Here is a 13,599-nt window from a genome sequence, read left to right as displayed (position 1 = left end):
AGTGAAAAACCTCTTCCTGATACCCAGTCCAGATGCCACACAGGACCCCTGTGAGTCTCCACATCACCCAGTGACCACAACAGCATAAAAAAAATATAGCTCCAGTATTTCATAACAACAGGCAACTGGAAATTCAACAGCACAAGCCACCTGACAGAACCAGACCTGCTTTGTCCCCCAGGCAGTTGGATGGGTGACCTCCAGAGGTCCCTTCCAACCCGAATTACTCCATGGACCCATCTGTTCCAGGTCAACCCCTGCAGACAGCTCTGCCCCATCCATCTCTGCACACTCTGCCTTTGACAATGAGGTGTCAGACAAGATGGGTTTGAACTGGAGGGGCAGTAGAGGTCACAGGTTATCTCCTTACTACAAAACTATTGCTTTAACAGCCCACAAGCTATGCTCACAGCCTGGAACAACAATGCTTTTCCTTCAATCACCTCACTTCCTACCTCACAGGGAAGAAAATCCAGACACACCAAGCCACGTTCAGGAGATGTCTTTTCACAAGAGACAAGCTCCGCATTAGAGCCCTAGGTGCTCAGAGTAACAACCTCTACTTCAAGCCATCATAGCATGAAAAAAATGTACTGCCCAGCATCACATGAGAGAAATCCAAAGGGCTGTCAATATTTACAATTCCAATGGCTTTCTATGCCACCAAATACCATGAAATCCAAAAAATAGCCTTACCATGTGCTGGTTCAATTGCATGTTGTTCCAAAGACAAGATGCACGTTGGTCAGCCTTTCACCAGCCACACAACTCAGGAGAAACATCAGCATGTGTCTCCAGGGCTGGGGGGTGAAGCCGGTCCTTTCTCTTCTGCCATGTCACATCCATTCCTCCTGAGGTACCGAGCACCATCTGAGTGAGGAACCAATGCTCAAAAGCCTGCACTGCTGCCAGCACTTCAAAAACAGTTGCAGGACACTGCGAATAACAATAGTATTTGAAGAAGGGTCTGATGGACAGTGCTCAGTTCAGAAAAGCTCCTGTCAATAAAGGCAGCCTCTGACTAGCTCTCATTTACTCTCCCACTCATGCCCCTGGAGGTCTAAAGCTAACTGACCACTGCTAACCAGCACCAGTTTCTGGTTTATTCTGCTGCCGTGGGCTTACACCAAAGGCTCAGAGGCTTGTTATCCTCTGAGGGGATTTTGTTTGCCAATGGAATTAAATGTAACTGCTTACCATAATGTGCCAACTGAATTGGTTTCAGCCTAAGTAAAAACAGCAGAGTCTGCCTCTTCATTTCAAAGAAGCAAGTAAAAGCTCTCTGCACAATTTCTAGGTCTCAATAAAAAGACTTTGAGGCAGCTGCTCCCCAGACTGGTTCCCAATGCAATGAGGAAAATATTATTCATTCTTCAGGAGAAAAAAAAAATCGGCTAAAAGGCTATTTATGTATATATAATACATATTACATATATTATATATAATACATATTACATATATTATATATACATATTATATTATACATTAAATATATATTTAAAATAATATACAATATATAATATATATAATATTGTATTGTATTATATTATTATATATTACATATTATATTATTATATATCATCATATTATATATTACTTTATATATTATATTGTACATTATGCATATTTATGTATATATACAAATACTTTTATATATATACATATATATATTTATATATAATGTAAATATAAAATATAATGTATAAAATTATATAAAAATATATAAAAATTAATATAATGCAATATATAATGCATATATAATATGTTATATTTACAGTATATTGCATATAGTATAAATATAAATATAAATAATATATAAAAAGTAACAAATATAAAATATAAATATATATTATATTATATAATTTTATGTAATATATAATGTCCATAATATTATGAGATATGATATATATAAGTATATACTATATTATATACATAATATAATATATAAAATATATACATTACACATATTTAATGTATTATATATATTATATTTATATTATATATTGTCTATTACATTATTATATATTTATTTTATTATCATATATTATATATTATATATTATATATTATATATTATATATATTTATTATTTATTATATATATATATATTTATTTTATTGTCATATATTATATATATTTATATGTATTTAGTATATATATAATATATAGTACATTATTTATATTATATAATATTATATATATATAATGTTATTATATATATTATACAATATATATGATTATATATTATTTAATATTATATATTATATTATAATATATATTATACATTATATATTATTATATATAATAAATTATATATTTTTGTTATATTATATTTTTTTATGTTATATTATATATTTATATTATATATATTATATATATATCAAAATATTTATGTATTATATATAAATCCTCCTTTTTAATATATATACATATATATTATATTTGTTTTATATAATGTAAATATAAAATATAATATATGTAAAATTATATGAAAATTATATCAAATATAATATATAATGTAAATATATATTATATAATATATAAATATATTGTGTTCATATTATATATGTTATATATATTATATATTTTATATATTTCTATATAATGTGATGTAATATATATATTATATTTATATTCTGTATAATATATTATGTATATTTAATATTATATATTATATATATATACAAATCCTCCTTTTCAATATATATACATAAATATATTTATATTTATTTATATAAAGTGCCTATCGCTGTATTGATAAACACTCTTTGGATATACTCTGACAGCTGGGTTAGAACAGGAGTTGTCCTGTTAGTACCTCAGCACTTCTGTTTCCAACTGATTTAGAAAAAAAGAAAATCAACAAGACTTTGCTCCTTTAAAACAGTCCCCAGATGAAGTCCCCTCTGCAAACTCTGATAAGCACAGATCTTACTCACCTGCACATCCAGGACTCCAAGGGCCAACACATGTAGGAGCCTTCTGGCACTGCCCAGCCCCAATATCTCCGCCAGCAAGCTGCTGTAGCAAAGCAGGGCATCAGGACATCATCCCTCCTGGCCATACCAGACACCAGATCTCTCTCATCTGGCAGATGATCTCACATAGGGACATACGTTACAGGGGAAGAGGTAAAATTGAGGCAATAAAAGTTGAGAGAGGATCTCACACAAGGGGAAGGTGCTGTTTAGCTGCAGTCTCTCTAACCAAGGTAGTTCAACTCTCACACTTGTAAACTTCCACAGATTTCATCTGTGCAGACACAGCTGGGCAGTGTGTGCAGAGGTGTGCTGGGGACAACTATCAGCTTGTGTGCACAAGCACTGGGCAGGGGAGGAGATCAAGATGTGCAGGACAAAGCCGCTTAGACTTCACATCCCAGCAGGCCCATAGCAACTCAGTGGCTACCAGGATTTGGAGCAAAAACTGCCGTCAAATTCCCGAGACAGTTTTACTGGGCCTTTGACCTGGGCCCTGGGATGTATCTAGCAGCATGCACACCATCACGCATCTGTCTCACTGGGGGCTGGCTCTGATGATGCTGATGCTTTAGGGTACACTATGGCCCACAACAGTCATACTGAAATGCTGACTTTTCAGACACTTGCAAACAGAGCCCCTAGCATGCACTTTGACAGACAAAGCAGGGCTGCTGTTTTCATGAGCCACAGGAACAGAGTGTTGTCCTCCTAAACTAGACTAGCAGCTCACAGCTGAGGCAAGGTAGCCCATTCAACAGCCAAGATTTTTGTAGTCACTGTGTGGAACAGATGATTCACTATAACTTCCTTACTCAAACAAAAAAATGCTATTTTTCCAGAGATATGCAAAGCTTCTGGCTTGCACATAACATACACTGCTGGGACAGTCTAACAAGCTTTGTTTTTCACAGCTGTGACTTCTCATCACAACAGTGGTTAAATTGCACCTCAAACACTCAATTTCTTCTTCACGATTGTCTAAGCTGACTTCTATAAAAGAATGAAGAGGTATCAGTGTTCATATTGAAACTACATCACATCAACCTGGTCTCTACTGAGATTCGGCAGCAGCTAACAGCCACAAACAAGCATCTTTTAGCTCAGCTGTTAGACCATTCCCTGCCTGCAGTGAGGGCCAGCTGCTCTCTTGGACGGGGAGCCAGGATCTAAGGGAATAACACATGTGGCAGGACAGGACCTCACCAGCCAGGACTCATCCCACCATCCCAGGGCAGGAGCCAGGCAGGCCAGAGGGGCAGTGAGAATCAAGCAATAGCCCAAATCACCAAACACGTCCATGGGAACAAGGCAGATCCAAGGTTAAATTGGGAAGCCAAGCCTTAGGTTAGGGTCAGGTCCAGCAACAATACGTAGGGCCTGACAAAACCCTAGGGTGGCCAAGCAGGGCCATGGTGATGAGGCAGATCCAGTGCCACTCCTGGACATCAGCCTGGACCACCAGCTCACTGAGCAACAGGACTGAAGCACATGCAGCAACATAGCTGCAGCTAAAACAAAACCCATCTTCCCTCCCCAGCAGCTCAAGCAGGTACTGAAGGTCTGGGGTTGGGCTGAAATAGGGTTCCCAATCCCTGGGGCAGGGTGTGGACAGGAGGCCACAGGTGAGGCTGCTCAGGACCATTAAGGCCCATTGGTGCCATCTGGGCTCTGACACTCATTGATCAAATTGGTCTGCAAGATCATATCCTGCTGAGAGAGTCCTGGCTGCCAGACAGATTATTTTTAACACATCTTTTTTTTTTTTTTTTTTTTTTTTTTTTGCCATTCATCTTTTAAAACAGGAAATTAATATCCTCAATTGATGTAAATTAAGATTTTCTTCAGATTAATAGTGGCGATTAGCTGCTCTCTACCTGCTGAAATGATTGTCTAAAGGCTTAGGTTACAAAATTTCACAAAATTTTGGTACTCGTTTTAGATCAAGCACTTATGAGCAATGTCAGTATAATAGACATCTACGTAGTTTCTTACATGGAAAAAAAAAAAAAAAAAGTGAAAATAACTTTTTAAAGCTTCTTTGAGCTTGCATGGTAGAGCCTGCTCTGCCAGTTCTGCTCTGGGGCTATCTGTTGCACATGGCATGACTAGAATTCTGCTTCTGGAAATGAAATGAAATGAAATAAAATGAAATAAAATGAAATAAAATAAAATAAAATAAAATAAAATAAAATAAAATAAAATAAAATACCTTTTGTTCTTGTTTGAAAAACCCAAACAGAAAAGGATTCAGCCAGTGCCTCCTTTTCCCTAGACAGACTGTGTTAATCCCACCAGCGCTCCTCCCTCTGTGGCAATGTGGACATCAGTGACAGCTACAGAGAGCATTAACTGAGCTCTAGGTTTTAGCTGAGCAGTTAAAAATAAGTTTGGAGGTGAAGTTAATTGAAAATATCACTGCCTGCCCCAAAAGCGCCTCGCTCAGTGCGATATCTGCGGCAGGTGGCGCTCCCCATCCACAAATACAACAAATACAACCGGCTGCATGCTGAAAAACAGAGGCTGGGTGAAAAAAAGTGTGTTTCCTTCCCTTCCCAGCTGCAGTGAGGAGCCCCTCGCTCTTATCCCTACGGAAGCCACAAACTGGATCCAACCCTCAGCTGTGAGAAATAAAGGCAGGATTAGTGGTGGCATTGGACACCTAGAGCCTTTTGGACAGCAAAATGAGAAGGGTAAACTTCAGGCATTTTGTGTTCTGAGAAGTCTGGGGTTTTTGGCAAATACAGCCACACAGATCAGCAATGCTGCCTCCTGTAAACTGAAATGCCCTCTTAATTCCTCTGAAAAGAGAAAGACATGAATGCAGTAGAGAATAAATAAGAAATGGTGCTAAACATGGGAACATTGTGCTGTCATTAGCAATTATCACCCTAAACATCACTGCTGGCATTCAGCATCAGGAATTGGTGACCTATGATAATGAAAACCCTTATGCTGACTTCCTCAGGTGGAGGCTTGCCTGATTTCTTTAGATGAATAAAAATAAAAATGTAGTAGAAATTTGGTGACAGACATGGAATACACGTGTGAAACATATCAAGAAAAATCACATGCAATATTGTACAAATATATCCAGCTGAATTCCCTGTGCTTTTCCAACTTTCACAGAAGTTTGGATTCTGAGGGCTATGATGGGTAACATTAGGTTGATCTAGTCTTATCTCCTACATATACAGATTACACAGTTTTTGACAGAAACTGAATTAAATGTATCTTGAAGATGGATTCCAAACAATGACAATCTTTCTCATCCAAGCAAGATAGTTCAATGCACCAATTCAATCTTGCTGGTAGGAAATGGCACCTTCACTGAACGTAGCAAGTTTCTGCTTCCAGCTGTTAAACCAGACTAGGCCTTTTGTCAACATAAACAGCAAGGTCTCCTTTCCAACTCTTGTTTTATAAATAATTCAATGGACAATTTACCTCTTTACTGTGGTTTAATAAACTGAAAAGAGACAGTTTCTCAATTTAACTTTAAAGACTCAGGTTTTTTTGTTTGTTTTTGTTGGATTATTATTATTATTATTATTATTATTATTATTATTATTATTATTATTATATTTTTTATTTTTTTTTACATTCCCCTTTCAAGTTCCTTTGAAATCTCTCAAGGTATTCCAGATCCTCCTACAAATTTCTATGCCAGAACTGGGCTCCCTTTCAAATACACAAGATGCCAGTCCCTTTGTTTGATTTTTTTTTCTTTTAACTAAAATACAAATACTGCAGCTTTGACATAGTCCTCCACTGACAAGCACGTGCAGGCCTCTGTACAAGACAAACCCAGTCACTGCAGTTCCACCTTTGGGAAATGCTGCCACTGAGCTGCCATCTGCAGTGGTGCGTAGCAGACCACACCGACAATCCCTGAACAGCACCTCTGCTCAAGAGGAGCACAGCAGATGAGAAGCAAAACCAAAACAAAAAGTGGCAACCAAAACATCTTTAAGTCGCATCATCAATTGGATGTGTTTCATTGATTACAAACTTACAACATTAAACAAGTAGCAGCACTTGTGACCTCTTTTTTTTCACATTATTTTGCCTACCATCTGCAGTGAGCTGACGTTTGTAGGTCAACATAGTTAAGAAGGACAACAAAACCAAACCAGGTGCAAATTTGTATGCCTTCACTTACTGAAGTGACTGACTAGAAGCAGTAACATACTTTGAGAAACTATCAAACTTACTCAGTGTTATTTATTTTTCCCTTTCCTTGGGATTGGCATTTTGGGAAACAAAATTCCTCCTTGGTGTTGGTAGCTATTAAGCTTTGTTCAGCCCCATGTGTCAGGCAAGCAAGCACAACCATCTGGAGAATCTCTTTGCTTTGAAACCTCTTCCTTGCCTGGACTGAGTCCGTCCTTCCTCTGTGGTGCTGCTCTTTGTGCACTGCACAGCTGCCTCTATTGACTCCTGTGACTTCCTTGGGTACTGCGGGAGATGGAGACAATTTCTACTTGGGTTAATTAGAAGAAAGAATTTTTAGCAGGGAGAACAAACAGCAGATGGATGAATGTGACTTACGTCTCCAGACCTAGGAACAGGAGCCATGCTGTAGGACTGTTTCTTACGTCTTTGTGTCACCCCACACCATGTTTGTTCCTCAGACCACACAGGCCACCAGCAATGCAGGTCTTCTACATCCTAAAGCAAAACACATTCAAAGCAATGTTATAAAGAGAAATGGAAGTTTTTTGGCACTCAAGAAGACAGAGGAAAAGAAGTGGTGTGGGGAGGGAGCAGGTGAATTTACTCTACAGCTGCTTCAGAGCATGAATAAGACTATTTGTGCTACTGGCACATTTTATATTCATGCATCTGATACTGAGCCATTTGTGCAGTGTCACTACTAGGAATTAAGAACTAGGAATAATAACAAATTGCGCTGTCAGTCAGACACGTCTGGAGAAATCCCAACATATATTTGTGTGCTTAAAGCAAGTGACCTGACCAGAGCCAGAAAGTTAAACTGAAGCTGAGAAGTCTCCACATTGTAAAACATTTAAGTTGGCAATACTGGGCCAAATTTACTCTTGTGACAAGCAGCACAATTGTCCTTCAGTAGACATACTTCTATCAAACCCCAAAATCGTCTCTATCACTGTTTATAATTTAGTTTGTTTAGTACAGCTATAGGGCAGAGCTTACCATGTCCTTTCCAAAAGCACATTTTCCATTAAGTAACTTTTTTTCAAACAAATAACTTTTCATGAGAAGATGAGGGAATCTGCCTAATGAAATATTGACTCCCCCGATACATATTAAATTTTCAAGCATCATTCAACAACTCTGAATTGACTAATGGCCATCACAGCAAATGGATTTCCACCTTAATCTTTAGTTCTTGTCTGAATGATATTAATACACACTGTTTATCACTAATGAGCTCTAGAATATGATGTTAACAGGAGCAATTAAGGGCCCACCATAACTGTCTGCAACACTGTGCTCGAGCTGAATATACAGCTAATGAATCACTTCCACAGTTATGTTCCAGTTTCCTTACTGGAAATTATACTTCACATGAGTTATGCTCATCTTAGCATCCAGGCTGTTAGTTTTATCTTTAAATGCAAGTATTTCTATTAAATCACTTGTGTGTGTTTGGAAGATTGCTTACATAAGAAAGAATCATATAGGTCCTTTGAAGAGCTGTCCTATTTGTTTGTTTGTTGATTTATTGTTCAGTGATAGCAGCTACCATCAGTGAGAGGTGCCACAGTTAGAGTAGCTTTTCCTGTGCATGGCACAGATTTAAAGTTCTCCTAAGGTGCTTCGGTTCAGGAGAACAAAGCTCGATTCAGAGGACTGTTTAGCCAGGACTGCCAGAGCCTGACTTCCTGTGCAGATGACCACAGCACAGAGGTCAGGCACATCAGGTTTTTTCAGGTCACCTGGTTGAACCCCTGCTCAAGGCAAAAGGGCACTTCTCTAAAAGCTTTGGTGAAGTGCTGGCTTCAGGGAAATATCTGCCTATACAATCCTTCCATGCCACTTGTGGTCACAATATTTAAAAGCTAGGATTTAAGTCAAGGAGGAAAGCAAAGCACAGTGCTGCCCACTCTATTTTGTTTTGCACTCTTCCCCTGTCAAAGGTGGGGCATCCCTGTCTTTAATGAACTATTTTAAACGCTGAATCTTCAAGGTAATCTGGAATTGTCTCAGCCCTAAGAAGGAAACAAAAGCAGCTACTCAACAGCAACATTCCCAGAAGAGATCAGAATTGCTGAAAGCCTCTAATTTAATGACTTGATCCTACACTTGAAGTTAGACAATTTTTAATGTTGACATCTGTGGGAATATGTTGTGAAGAAAGCTTATCTTGAAACAGATGAGCTTTCCTATGTTCTGCTATCCTGAGTAATCCACTCACACTATCTAGTCTTGAAGGTGAGTGAAGAAAAACAGAAGTATCATACGACACAGTCATTTGATCACATTCTGTGAGAAATTGCTGAGACAAGCCAATGCCAGTTTGAATTCGCTGTTCTCATATATTTTGGTTGGAGGCTCAAATTCGGCCCGAAGGTGCTCTGTCAGTTGAACTAAGAGAAAGCTACCAGCAATTAAACTCTTTCTGTTCATACACTCAGCTTTGTGCTTCACTGCAACAGAGCTGGCATTCTACAGCTGTGATTTTGCCTTAAATAAGTTCAAAAGAAACAGTTTTGCCAGTCTGCTCACCTGTCTGGGCCAGGCTGAGCTGCAGTGCTGTTTCTCTCAGCCTCAGCTCTAGCTGGTGTTTTTAAAACATCCATCTGAAATGCAAGTTGAAATGTAGCTCTTCAACTAGCAAAGTGGAACATGCAATTTCTACCTGTCTTCACCTACAGATGTTATCACCACATCTACAAGCACGCTCTGCGCTTTGACATTTTTGATCTCTGACTGATGCTTAGTACCAAATTAGTAAGCAGCTCCTTTTATATTTTTTAAGGAGTTATCTATCTAAGGACCAAGATCAAAGCACCAAGAGCATCATTTCATTGTGCTGACTTGAATTGTAGTGTCACTTTAATTTGCAGCCACTGAAGCAAAACCTTACGAAAAGCAAAGGAAATACTCCAGCAATTAGCCTGCACTCAGCTCAGTGCTGCGCTGCTGCAGCGTTCAGGCTCCTGAGCCCTGGGCTGCCTCCACTGCCCAGCAAAGCCTGCAGGTTAGGGCACAGCTCTGGAATAATGGAGCTGTGTCACTTGGGAATGGGAGACTTGCTGGGATGTTTTAGAACAAAAAAGTTCTGTAAAGGAACTTAAAGAAGTCAAGCTTGTATTGGTTTGTTTGCTTGTTTTTGATATGGTGTATAAAGGGGGGTTGAAAGAAGCTTATTTCATGCAAATTTTAATTCGGTAAAAGCAAAGTTATTGAGTGACTTCTGAGCATACAAGGCTTGTTGGTTTACCCAGCAGCAAACTACGCAATTCTACTGAAAGAGAGCAGAACAGAAACTCCATGTTCTAAGCGCTGGAAAAAATGAACGTTAATAGCCAGTTACACGCCACTTCTAATGGCAGGTGGATAGATGAGCTCCCTCTTCCCCACATCCTGTTGGTGCACTTTTGGGACACTGTAAGTTCTATAGCTGCCTTCTGGATTTCACAAACCCAGCTCAGTACTGCTGGATCCAACGGGGGAAAAAGTCACTCACAATTCAGACGTGGAAAACAGCACAAGGTGAAAGGGTGCCACTTTTATCACTGCAGGATGTGGCACAGCATGCAAGCCTTCTTCATTACCTGCATTACCATTACCACTAATTCATTTTATGGCAGAAATGTTGCCCTATGCTGGGCATTGTAAAATCTCACAAACACAACACCATCTCCCCAAACGTACAGTTCCTACAATTGAGAAGAGGCATGGATACAGAAGAAAAACCTTCATTATATTTTACATAGAGGCAACCGAGACATCAAGTGACAAAGCAGTTTACTCAAGATCTGCAGAAAACCAAGGATACTACTGCAGTCCAGCTCCCCACCAGCCAAGGCCTAGAAGCAAATGGGCAGACACTGCCCCCTGGGGCCAGCGGCAGCACAGCCCCCCAGTGCCCCATGCCCCTGTGCTCAACAGACAGAGGCAATATGGTCTTGGTGGCCCATTAAGGCAATGGGAAGAGAGTTGAGGGCCTTACAACGCCCTGCACCACCTCCTCCCTATCTCCTGACACCATAGGAACCCCATCCATCCGTCAGTGCTGCCACCTATTTGCAGCACATCAAGCCACCAGGAGCTCAGCACCCAACACCTCACACCAGCCCCAACCACTGGCAGGCGACGAGGCTTGCCAAGGAGGGTCTGAAGCAGAATCCCCCCCCTCTAGAAAAAAACTAAAGACCACAAGCAACTGCGCCTCGCACCCTCGCACCGCTGCGGCCTGGTGCCTTTGTGCAGGGCCGGTTCTCAGGGGGGGCCGGGGGGGCCATGGGTGCTATGTGAGGCACCTGCGGCTCGCACAATGGGCTGTGGGTGCTCGGGGGAGAGACAGATTGATGTATTGTGTGCGGGGGAGGAGGGCTGTCACTTGAATCCATGTGAACCCAGGCTTTCGGGGCAAGGAAGATTGACAGCTTTTGTAGGTTGCAGCTCTCTTTCAAAGCTCTGCTTTACAGACAGTAGGTTAGGGGGCCCGGGCTTTCACTCTCATAATTCGAACAGGGCAATCATGAGCATTGAGAATTTCTTCTCTCTCCCTCTCTCTCTCTCCCTTTTTTTTTTTTTTTTCCTTACCCCCCTTGTTATGCATTAAATGATTTCAGTGGAGGAATGTGCAGCATTAATTAGAATTGGTTAGCAGATACCAAGGGGAAAAGTTTCTTCACAACAACTATAGGAGGTGTCACTGCCACAAAGCCGGTTTTGTTTTCGCTCTCCCCCGCATTATCAGTGCAATATGTAAGGTAGCGATTCTTTTCATTTAAATTAAGTGGAAAGCTACTAAATCTTGTTTTATTCTCAAAAAAAAAGAAGAAAAAAAAAAGAAAAAAAAAAGGAAAAAAAAAGGGTCCTTAACACTTATCTTTTAACTTCTTTTATTTTGTAAGGTTAGTGTTTACTTTTGCTTTCAGTCCTCCCCATTAATCGGCCTGCAAAGATGTGTATCCAGTTTTGTGTATCATTTAGCTCTTACAATTATAGGCAAGTACAACTAATATATAAGGATTGTCTCCTGATTAAAGCAGCAACGTTACCATTTAAAATCAAAGGCGCTCGTCTAGAATGACGCATTGAAATTCAGAAGTGTGGCTGGCTGTTCTCTGCGGGGATTTCCTAGTTTCTTTCAACTTTCTAAATAGAAGTTAAGCTAAAAGATGGGCTTGGGCATATAAAGTAAGAGCTTAACAGAAACACACATTAATATATTTATGTATATTGTTTTTCTTCTTAAAAACTTTTCCCATCCACAATGCACAAACAAATTTTAGCCCTGATAGTTTTCAAATATTTTCTCCCCAAATAATTAGAAAAAATATTTACTTTTTTTAAAATCTAAAATGTGTTTAAATATTTGACAATAGGCACAACCCCATATCCTACACCATGGGGTAATCTTCCATTCTCTTTTTTATTTTTATTTTTATTTTTATTTTTATTTTTATTTTTATTTTTATTTCTTATGTTATGGGTACTAGGGAAAGAGTAATTCTTGCTCACCTCCTGAGGGAGAGCTGGAAAACACAGGCACAGGCAGAGCTGCCCAGCAGGACGGTGCAGGTATCCTGAGAGGCTGTGGTTCACCCGTGGGGCCGGTACCAGTGCCGAACTTTTTGACTTACCTATAAGCAGACAGTCTGGCCTCTGTATTGCACAGTCAAAACCAAAGCTTAAAATGGAGCTTTGTTATTATCTATCTTATAATATCATCTCATATTTTCATGCCACAGCTAAATCAGGAGTTACTAGTGGGAGACAATGTTAGGGCATTATTTAATGCAGCTCAGCACCAGCCCAACGACTTCAAGTGCTGAGTAAAGATAAAATAGAGCCTGTAAAGGAAATGAGGAGCAGTTTCTACCATACATGGGATGCCCCACTGAGTTTTCTAAACTCAATAAATTTAACTCAATAAAAAGCCAACTAGAATATTTCACCTTCTGGCTGGACACTGTTCCCCATCATGAATAGGAGCAACAACACTGTTACATCTTTCAGTCCTACAAGAAAAAGAAATAATAATAATAAGAAACATTATTTTTCCCAGTGCAGGGAAAAAGAGAGGCAGGGTACCAGCTTCACTGGTTGGGATTTAAGCCCCAGAGGCTGCCCCTTCTCTGGGGATCTGAGGGCAAAGCAAAGTCTGTCTTGGAAGGAGGCGATAGCCCTGGAGGCTCGAAGCAGCATTTAACATCCCCGCAGAGCACCCCAGAGATGCGATAATACTGCTAGGCTGGGCGCTCTTGCCCAGTTTTCCCTCGTCTCTTGCACCCTGGCCCAAGGGCTGTCTCTCTCTCTCTTTTTTTTTTTTTCTCCCTTTTGGACCACAGCACCTCTCTCAGAATTATGCATCCCTCATGCATGTAAATGAGAGGGGTCCAATTACACGCGAGGGAGAAAGGGTTTAATGAATCGTGAAAAAGCAAGGGTTGCATAGAAAA

The 13,599-nt window shown here is 39.7% G+C and overlaps 1 long non-coding RNA gene across 8 annotated transcripts in view; it reads right to left on the bottom strand.

Annotated features, from left to right (window-relative positions):
• The window catches only part of LOC106016476 (uncharacterized), a 183,682-nt gene that overhangs the window by 12,044 nt on the left and 158,039 nt on the right, over positions 1-13,599 (bottom strand). For 4 of the 8 annotated variants that reach the window (XR_011811699.1, XR_011811701.1, XR_011811704.1 and 1 more), the window contains 4 exons: positions 7,529-7,648; positions 7,192-7,435; positions 2,939-3,098; positions 697-936 (listed from right to left, as the gene is read on the bottom strand). This is a non-coding gene — a long non-coding RNA (uncharacterized lncRNA). Of the gene's footprint in view, positions 1-696; positions 937-2,938; positions 3,099-7,191; positions 7,436-7,528; positions 7,649-13,095; positions 13,159-13,599 lie in introns of all 8 variants that reach the window. The other 4 variants (XR_011811700.1, XR_011811702.1, XR_005268216.2 and 1 more) reach the window with 4 other exon arrangements.

This window comes from Anas platyrhynchos, chromosome 10, assembly GCF_047663525.1.
Source record: "Anas platyrhynchos isolate ZD024472 breed Pekin duck chromosome 10, IASCAAS_PekinDuck_T2T, whole genome shotgun sequence".
Classification (NCBI taxonomy): Eukaryota; Metazoa; Chordata; class Aves; order Anseriformes; family Anatidae; genus Anas; species Anas platyrhynchos.
This window is presented reverse-complemented; position numbering and strand designations above follow the sequence as displayed.